Below are 10610 nucleotides of genomic sequence, written 5' to 3'. Positions count from 1 at the left end.
TAGTGTTTCCTTCTATCCTTTTCGCATTTTACTTTAATTGTATTCATTTAGCCTTTTACCTAAAATCTATCTTAGACGTTAGCTGTTCAGCTGGGCTGTGCTAGCACCTACTTCTTTTCTTTTTACATTCAGAAGCTTCCGTCGAAAAATTGTTAGAATTTATCTCAGCAGAAAAAAAAAGTATTTCGCAGAACATACCATATAATGCGAGATTGCTTCTGAAAAATGAATTAAAATGGATTACTTACTACTTCCCTAAAATACTGAAAATGGGATTATATTACATTTCTAAAAACAGCTCACAAAATAATGGCATTCTATTACAGTTATTTCTGACAACTAATGCAGTTGCTCTTAAATTTTTAGTTTCCTCGCCTACAAATAAGCCCAATGGTATTTGATGCTACTAGCATTTCAGATATCTTAATTTACTGCATTTCACTAGCCGTTCAGCATAAACTGAGCGTCGAGAATTCTGTCCCGCTTTGAAGCAACGGTGTCTATGGCAAAGCTGAATAGCGCTTTGATGATGCAGCTGTGGACAGCCCTGTTTTGAACGTGGTGGGAAGCTTTCTCAGCCTTGGGTACAACTCAGAAACCGCAAAATCGCGAATGTCTGTGTGCATATGCAGCACCAAGCCTACGTAGCTTTTCTCTTTTGCATCGCCAAGATGCTGGCTCATGCCTGTGCGCCCATCGCCACTTGCACAAGTGCACAACTTGCACAAGTGCACAACTTGCACAAGTGCACAACTTGCACAAGTGCACAACTTGCACGACTAGTGCAAGGGTGGCTAGTCGCAGCAAACAGCACGCACCTACTTGTAACTCTTGGAGCTGGAAAAGACAAAATAATTCTACTTCTGTGTTCCACAGAAAATGCTGACGGCTGTTTACGCACCCTTTTACTTTCAAATGCTTACCTGCCATGCCTATATTGCGGGGAAAGCTAACTTCGCTCGCTTCCTGCAGACGAATGAGATGCTTCGTTACAAAAGAAGTTCTTTTAAGGAGAATCCTGACGTACTGTGTTTCAAGGCATATGAGCAGTTCTTGTAAACCATAGAGAGAGAGAGAGTAAAAAGTAGATAGATGAGCAGTGAGGGATATCAATCAGGATAACTGGTTTGATATCCTGCATCTGGGGGAGAGAATTCGTTGGAAGGAAGGAAGGAAGGAAGGAAGGAAGGAAGGACGGAAGGAAGGAAGGAAGGAAGGAAGGAAGGAAGGAAGGAAGGAAGGAAGGAAGGAAGGAAGGAAGGAAGGTAGGAAGGAAGGAAGGAAGGAAGGAAGGAAGGAAGGAAGGAAGGAAGGAAGGAAGGAAGGAAGGAAGGAAGGAAGGAAGGAAGGAAGGAAGGAAGGAAGGAAGGAAGGAAGGAAGGAAGGAAGGAAGGAAGGAACCGCACCACACAAAGACGTTTGGAGAGGCCAATCATGTTGAGAAACCTCAGAAGTGTCCCTACTTTCTTGTAAGTTGTAAGTTAGAGTGTGATAGGCGTGATGCTGAAACACCATTTGTTCAGACATAGTCCGTCCAGACACGCGAGTGCTGTCGAGAGTGACCGTTTTTCTAGATAGTACCAGGAGCAGTAGAGAAGAACATGGTCTCGGGTCTTTTCGCAATTTCGGCAAGACTATCAGCCATGCCGATGCAAAATGGTTAAATTTTCATGAAAGCCACTGTAAGATACGGTCTATATAAGAGAGTCGCTTCATGTCGGGAGAGACCGGTAGGAGGTCGAAGCTGATGCATTAGGTCCACAGTTGCATTCGTGCGTGCTTTTGCAAGCGGCAATACAAGACCACGCTGATCATGCTTACCCTAGCACGAGGCGAGAATATTTCTTCCGAAGAAAAAAATAATAATGGACATTTACCATAGCTGTAATTGGGATTTTAGCAACAGCTGAGGTTGTGTGAAATGCCAATGCCATTTGCAGTGTTTAGAAACCCTGGGTGCATTACGTTTATGCAATTACACTCGCATTAGCGTCACGAGGAAACTCTGGATGGCTCTAGAGATGTCACGAGGGATGTAATTGTGTTCGGACTAGAAGTGATTAACATTCTGGCCAATCAGCGTGGCGCATTGTCAAGACGTCAAGCTTGACTTCACTGCATACCCCTCTTCAATTTCAATGGGGGGGGGGGGGGGGGGGGGGATGAAGAAGAGAGGGTGAGTGGAGAAAGTGGAGTGGGAGTCTGCCGTGCCCCACGATGATTGACGGACTCGATCACGCCACCCACGCGCACGGTCCTAACCAGTCAGCGGCAGCGGCTGCACCGTTCGGGGGGATCACTAATCCTAACACCTTATTTTTTTGCCTGTAAATCAGGCTTTTTCTTAATATAAGGGTTGGTGTGGCAAAATGTACTTACTGCTTTAACCGCCTCCAGAGTCAATTGGATGATACGTATACGCATTCTGAAATTTTTGGCTGGCGAAAAAATTAACAAGCAGCCGCGACCACAGCTTGGAAAAGTAAAGAAACCCACCCAGAATAAATCAAATAAATATTTTCAGCTGGTCAATGTTGTCAGCATCGGCTAAATTATTGGGCCTTACAAATCTATCAATTGTCTTTATTTTTGCAACCCACGGAATGTCGTGATTTTTTCTGACTCCAGGTCTCCACTAGAACGCCTGCAACACGGGACTACAAGGGATAAATTTTGTCTGGTCTTTGACCTGTCTCATGAAGCTACAGCTTAAAGGATTAACAGTCGGCTTCCTGTGGCTACTAATCGAAATCGCTGGTAACACGCTGCAGATCTTCTTACCCAGGAAGCTCGGTCACATGAAGCTTTAGCGCCCGTTCTAAAAGACGAAAGCCTCGCAAACCAGCTAGTGGTGCACAACTGTTCTTCACTTCGGACGCCTCTGCATCTCCCTTGCGGTACACTAGCCAATATCGCGTGCGCACGAACTCCGCTTATACGCCTGTATGGCTGCGAAATATTTTCCTTGCCACCTCACCTATGTGCGTCAACTGTGCCGTCGTGGTTAATGTGAATCATTTCCTCATAGTGAGTCCACGTTTCGTGAATAGCGAAAGATATTCCTGTGCATCCTGAGGAGGATGAACATTCCGTTGGATGACATCTTTTGCATTAAGTGCCCTGAGGGCTAACGCACTGATCGTAGAACAGTGGCAAAAGTACTGCTGAAATTTTTAGAGGACACTGTCCGTATGGAACAGTGGTAGGCACACATTCATTCAGATAAGTGACTATGGAGAAACAATTGTCCACAGCCGAGTGTAAGGCTAATTTCGCCTATACATAAACGCCGCAACCACCATCATCACAGGAAAAAATAAGCTACACGTGCCCACGGACAACGCTCTAAACGTGGTTGAGTGGGGAGACAGGACTTTCGAGAAAGCACCTCCTGCGCTGAAGGTGCGCTTTGCAGAGGCTGCGCTCATGGTGGCGAGGAGCGGGGTGCTGTACTGACGAACGCGGTCTCACGGCCGCCGAGAACCGATGACGTCCGAGTCTATGCCAAATCGAATGTCGCGACCTTCCTTCCATTATACATCTAGCGCAGTAACAAAGGAAGATGCATTAGAAAAATAGATGGTTTCTTGGCAGCCAGATCGCACATGCCTGGACCGAACACCTCGACGGTCGGCTGGCACTGCTACAGCAGACAGCGAGAGCTCTTTAGTTGAGTCATAACGCTGCTTCGCTGTTGTCTTCGTACTGCAGCCAATGGGGTGCCGATAATGCTTTCTAATGACGCTTTTCTAACGACGCCGGCAATGCCACGAAACGAGAGTACGAGTGCATAAACAGGGGGAGGGGGCGCGATAGTGTCTGAGCTTTAGAGCATAGAGTGTGGGCAAGCATCTTGACAGGGTACATCAGTGTTTCTGGAAAGTCCTACTAGCAATTGTTGGTATCGAATAGAGGCTAAAAACAAAGAAAGGAAGAACAAAGTCGGTCTTCACGAGTCTACACGTTCTACTACTACGAACTTCTACAACCCTTCTTACGTCTGGCGTTCTACTCTGGGCGCGAGGTCGTGGGGTCGAATCCCGGCCGCAGGGTGCATTTTGAAGACGCCCATCAAGTCATAATTAATCCTTATGCGAACCAAATAAACATCCAGACCAGGTTGTCCCTGTCTGAAAGCACTACTCAGTAGTGATGGCGAGTGCAGGTCATATGGTCAACCAGCTAAAGTTGTCTGTTCGTTTGAGTGCATGTTGACGACAAATGCAAAATAGGTAACGTGCTATTCTGAAAATGCATGCTCAAGTTTAGTGTTGTTAACTGCTTGCTAGCCCTGGGCGCAGATGTTGTACAGAAGCCCTTCTTAACGATTCCTTTCTGTTTATCGGGACTGCATTTTGTAGGTGGCACAACATAGGCGCAAAAACATCTGTTTTTGGGTGTTTTCGGGGACCGAATCAGCGTGCATGATACGAGTGCTCTAGAGCATGCCATTTAACTTGAACCAAATGGGCTATAGAGTCACCAGACGGGCGCAGAAAGAATAAGGCAATGCTGTCCAAATGCTCATCCATTTTGCGTCTTTGTTCACATTTTCTCTGTCGTAACAGTTAAAGCTTCCTGTATGTTGCTCATTTTCTTATTTTCTAAAAAAAACAAACCTTCGTGCATCCGAAGCCCGTCATCCCTGCATTGTTGGCATTGTGATTGCAAAACTCACTCTCTTGCAAAAAAAAAAATTCTGCAGTACTGCTTGAACTCAGCAGTATCTCTGAGAAAAAATGCTTTGGCAAGTCTACTTTACTACGGTACTTCTGGTTTCGGCCACTTCCGATATGAACTTGCGCTGCGTGCTCTATAGAGCACTTTGTTTACTCTCCACGCGCAACCGAATCTCGAACTGCTTCCGCGAGCTTTTCGCCTGCGATGCTCTTTCTCTGTGATGGAAGCAGAACGGCGTGAGTTCATTTTACGACATAGTCCGCTTGCGTTGCAAAGATGCTATAAAGCATACGAACAAGGAAAACTGTTGACCCATGCAAAAATGGCTGTAACCAAACAGGATTTGCGGTCTTATTTTTCCTTGGCAACAACGGGAAATTTATCGTACTTCGATTCTTCTTATATATATTTTTTTGAAGTGTCGTACATGTGCGATGTCATTTTGGTCCCATGCTCAGTCAGCGGTACCTTCAAAGCTAGAGCTTATACCTTCTTTCTTTCTCTCTCTTTCTTTCTCTCACATTCTCTCTCTCTTCACGCTTCTCCAAGAGTACGCCCTGCCGCCGCCCCTTGACATGAAGGTGGTGGTAGTGGTTGCTATCGTGACGCTGGTTCTTGGTTTGAGACGCTAGCGCGGCTTGCAGTAAAAAAGGAAGAGGAAAGATTTCTTGGAGGGCCGAAGCCGAAGCGGCATACATTATGCATGCGAAAATGTGCTCGGTTTCGTGCATACATAGTGCGTGCAGAAAGAAATCGAAGGAGGAACGATAAAAAAAATTAAAATAAATACTGCACCGAATCTTTGCAAAACGGCTCGAGCAAGGGTGTCGCTGCAGCTTGCCTTTTGTTATAAGGCGGCTCGCTCGGCCTTCGTCTTCCCCGGATGTTTTATGCATACACTTTCCGCCTATGAAAATCCATTTCGGCAGCGGGGGACGAGGTTGCTTGCAGCGGTGTAATGGTCACAGGGATGGATTTTTTCTTATTTCTCTCAGCTTGAATTTTTTATATATTTTTGAATCCCTGAGTCATGGAAAGAGGCGAAAGGTAAGCGGCGAAATGAAGAGTTCACCGCCGTTCCTGTATGCGTGAATGACATTTTCGCTGAGTTTGTTTTGGAATGACGCTTCGTGCTGAGCTGGTGCGAGATCAGAAAAAAAAAAAAAAAAGTTACGAAGTTTCATTTCCGACATTTTGACGTTGACGTTTAACTTGCTGGCTTCAGCTTGAACCCAAGTCGACGGCGATCCTGCAACGCGAGTTGAAAGATGAAAGGTGCACCGTTCTTTCGAAGAATGCCGCCTTAATCAAATGGCCCGTTTCGTAAGACGAAGGAAGAAGGATTTGGGAGTTTTTGCAAGGAGAAAGTAAAATTACCTTTGTAGTCGGATTTCTCAGTTTCAATCAGGATCAAACAGAACCGGCAAAATAAATGCAAAAAGCGTCATCACAGACGCTTTGCTCGCCTCGAACGTTCAGAATATTAAATAACGCACAGCGCGGGGCAGACGATGAAAGGAAATCTTGGAGTTTGCAGGCTATTGTGTATAGTGAAAAAGCTTACCAGAGAGGGCTATAGTAACCGCTCACTGATCAAAGAAACTCTCGCAGTTACACAGGAGTTCTGAACTACGGTTCAGCGTCAAGTCAACGATACTGAATCGGCTTATTCCTGTATGAACTTACTTAGCTGCTTCAGTCCACACATAAAAGCTTGCTTGGAAACTCTTTGAGACGCGCCGTAGTTTTCGCTGTATGCGACATGCAAGCATGTTTTGTTTGTTTCATTTTGAAGTTTGTTTCAATGTGTCTCATATAGCTGTGACCTTTGTGCGCATTTCTTTGCTGTTGTAAGCGATTGAATTGGCATGATAGATATGCAGGTCGTGGAACATTTTATGGCAAAGGTGAAATCCGTACTTACTAGGTGGTCTGCTAGAATGCAATGTCACATGATTCACACATGGAAAACATCATCTAGCAGCCAGTGAGGCTCTGGCTCTTGCTAGTGCATCGTGTAATGTAGGAGCAGTTAATCAAAACAACCACCCAACCATAAGGCTACAAAAGAAATATGTACAGCTTTCACAGAAACTAAAGCAGCCTGGTATGTAGTAGTATGGCTTAGTTTGGGTGAATGTTGACGAGTAATTACTTCCTCACAACATATTTACTTCGCCTTGGGGGATTTCTCTAATCATCGGACTGGTGTATTGTTCTAGTGAACTGAGCGACGCCGTGAGTTCAGCTAATGTGAGAGACGTGTAAGAACGAGGCAGTTAAAAGGTATCCCTGGAAGAGGGCATGTAGGCAAGCTATTAAATGCGTTTTTTATCAGCCGTGCGATGCGACTTATGCTCGTGTGACTGTCGTTGCGATAGTAAAATGCTATGTCTTGGAAAGCGTGACCTGCACAGAAATGAAACATACACGCCGGGAGGTTGCTAGTCATTGAACTTTAGTGAAAGGAATGCTTAGTGAAAAGTGACCGACAAAAAAAAAGGCGCAAAGGGACAGGAAGGAGAACTATATCTAATTTCTGTTGTCAATAAACATCAATTCTACAGCTCTTTAGGACTATGCTGATGTTTGTTCAACAGCAAAAGATGCTTTTAAGAGTGAGAAAATTGAATTCAAAATTTTCCCTGCCATTCCAATAAAACTTGTGTCTGCACCATGCACAATCTGTCGCCGCGGTGGCTCAGTGGTCATGGTGCTCGGCTGCTGACCCGAAAGACGCGGGTTCGATCTCGGCCGCAGAGGTTGCATTTCGATGGAGGCCCGTATGCTGCGCGATGTCAGTGTCCGTTAAAGAACCGCAGGTGGTCTAAATTACCCGGAGCCCTCCACTACGCCGTCCCTCATAGCCAGAGAATTCAGCCCATGATGGCGACATCTGTGCTTCACTTCTTTTTTTGTTTGTTTTCTAGCTTATAAAAACCCGTTCTTTTTCGATAATAGTATCTTCTTATTTAAAACGGGTTAATCAATCGATATAGACACACTTCAATTTGTTCGCAAAATCCCTTTAAAGAGACTTGCGCCGCAAATAATTTGCGAAGGGTCATGCCGCATGGTGTCGGCGCCACAAATACGGGATATTTTGGTCAAAATTTCCTGTTAGATTTCTACACCGGCCTAATTAGGCGTTACACAACGCTGCAGTTTTCGCCGTTCAATAGCATGCCTGGCGTATGATATCCAAGCCCGGAACCACCGTCGTCGCACATAAATCTCAAGGGACTGTCATCATCGGCCTGACTACGCCCACTGCAGGGCAAAGGCCTCTCCCATGTAATTGCACCGGGACGTTTAACAAACTAAACCGGCCTATCAGCGTTTCTCGCTCAATGTGCAAGTAAACTAGTTATTCTGGTATATAAAAGAAAGTTCTTTGACGTCTATAATGTTGTGTTGCCCTGACAACGTCGAAGAATTCAATTTGCTTTTCGGCCAAATCCTGTTGCTCAAAGAGTCCCTTATAGTATATCCGCCAGGAAATAACCGCGCGCATCTACCGGCGTTGGGTACTCGCTAAAGCAAAATTTGCAAAAGCCGCAAGTTTTGTTCAGAGAAGAAATTTTTTTCTGCACTTATTCTGTGCGCTGCTAATACTGAATATCCCTAGCGTGTGGAAGTAATTTTGGTGAACAAATAATAAACAGATGCCTATGATGCGTATAAATTGCATGCTGTCGAATGCGATAAGCGACCTCCACATCACAACTGCTCTTGTGCAGAAAATTCTTTGTGGCATTCTCTTGTCCTCAGCGCTCAGCAAAGATAAAAACACGCCGTAGGGAACCTCCGCCTAAAAGTCATCTACTGTACGGTAGCTGCCTTCTCTTTTTCTTTTAATAATACTTTACTTATGCTCCAAGAAATGCTGGGGCATAGCTCTGTTTTGTCTGGCAGACTCTGATATCTTTTAACATGGCCTCGATATTCCTCAGCGTGACATTAATTTGATTCGCCGCATTAACTGCTCCTGATAACCATATTGGCGATGCCATCGACTGCAGACCGCTGGACTTTGTCATAAGTTTCCGCAATGAAAGCAAAATTGCCCTATCCTGTGACTAGCCTGTCAGACTGCTATGGTCTCAGAGCCATCACGAAAGCAGTGAAGCGTGCCATTATACGGGACTCGCGCTCAAAAGGAGCGAACAGATTTTCATTGTTGTTCCTTGTGCATGTACTACGACAGTTCAATACACGTTGAGTCGCGAACAGAATAATGTGAGCCCCGCTTCGCCGGTCAAACTTTTCCGGTGCATTACATAGTGAAAATTAATGGATGGTTGACACTTATGCAAATAAATGCCGCTTGTGCGCTTGCCGTTGAAGTCAGCAAGCTTTTCTATTTGTTACGCAATGCGGGGAGCAGTTGCAATGCCGAAGCATCGTCCCTATTATTCTGTCCGCGACGGTACAAGGCTAGGACTAGGACCGGGAATTTTCGATGAATATAATTTAACTAGATGACTGCGTTGCGGCTCCGAATCTTTGTACACATGATTATACAGCATCGAGGTATTTTTCCGAGTACTGCCAACGCTGACTTTTCTGATGGGGAGGGGACATAGTGTTGACTGCGACAGAGCGTACAGAAAGGCACTGGACGTATGAAAGTTACATGCAAGAAGAAGACAACTTGAAATGCTTATTCAGAAGTTTTTCGCCCATTCGAAGAAACTCTAGCCCGACAAAGTTGCCGCCGATAACTGAAACGAACTGTGTAAATTTTTTTACGATGTCTTTCGAGTAAAATTTTTATCCTTTATTTCGCTTTATGGGCTCATTTCTTTCATATTTGTAACTGCTCCTCTTGTTATTTTTGTCTAGTACACACAATATTGCGCATGGTAAGCCCTATTTATACTTCCGAACGCGCGACATTACAAATGAATTTTAAACTTGCTTTAAGAGCCGCCTCGAAACCTCGAATAATGCACAACTTTTTACCGTGTTTGATTACTGCATAATTTATTTTATTCCTTTCTGAGAATTAGAATGTTTTCTAGAATCCAGGCTTGATGCGGTCCTTTCTCTGGAGTAAATAAATTAATTCATTCCTTATTTTTTCGCGTTACATTTATTACTGTTACATTTATTACTGTTACATTTATTACTGTATTCTCTGTTACTTATCAATGATTCTTACGACAGGTTTATTAGGTTATCAGCTTTTCTTATAGAAACATATGTCACTCTAGTTTGAACTTTAAGCAGACTGAGGTCTTTTTTGTTTGCGCCAAATTTCTGCACTTACAGCCGCGCCCACCTTAAGTTGATACCCCCTGGGAACCTAATGATCTTCTCACTGGAGCGGCGTCTGGCCTTTACTAAACGTTTTATTTAAGTCTTCATCAGACTAGCATGTGGCTTACACTACGCTTTCATACGCTTTATGTCACATGCTCATTATGTCTATATTAGGTCACTTTAAGTCACACCATGCATAGCGCACCCACCATCGCGCTCTGTTTTCACCTGCTGGTGGATTGTACCCGCATGTGGGCTCGCAATCACATGCTCGTAAGATCTGGGCGTTCCAGACCTGAGTCTAACGTTCGCTTGACAGGCGATCTGTTCGCAGAGAAATGGGTGTGCCGCATAATTTTCGGGCGGGGAAGGGAAGGCTCCATTGTGGGGTGCAGAAGAAGTCCAGGTAATTCACTCTACACCAAACCTTGCACCGTGCCGGCCGTGTGTCATTAGGAGCAGTTGGACGCATATGAGTCGCGCTTCCGCAGCCGCGCGCACAATTCGCTGCGCTAATGACGCCTCCGGCCCCACCGCGAAGCGTACGCAGCACATTTCATCGTTCGCGGCAATCGCTTCGGCGCTGCGCGTGGATTTACTGCCTCGAACGTCAGCCATAGCCCGATGCAAGCGGTGTGCACACCTACGGGTACCCGTGGTCCGTT

The sequence above is a fragment of the Amblyomma mixtum genome, chromosome 1, assembly GCF_055824585.1.
Source record: "Amblyomma mixtum isolate Tamu chromosome 1, ASM5582458v1, whole genome shotgun sequence".
Classification (NCBI taxonomy): Eukaryota; Metazoa; Arthropoda; class Arachnida; order Ixodida; family Ixodidae; genus Amblyomma; species Amblyomma mixtum.
The sequence above is the reverse complement of the archived record's forward strand: the minus strand, read 5'-3'. Positions refer to the sequence as shown.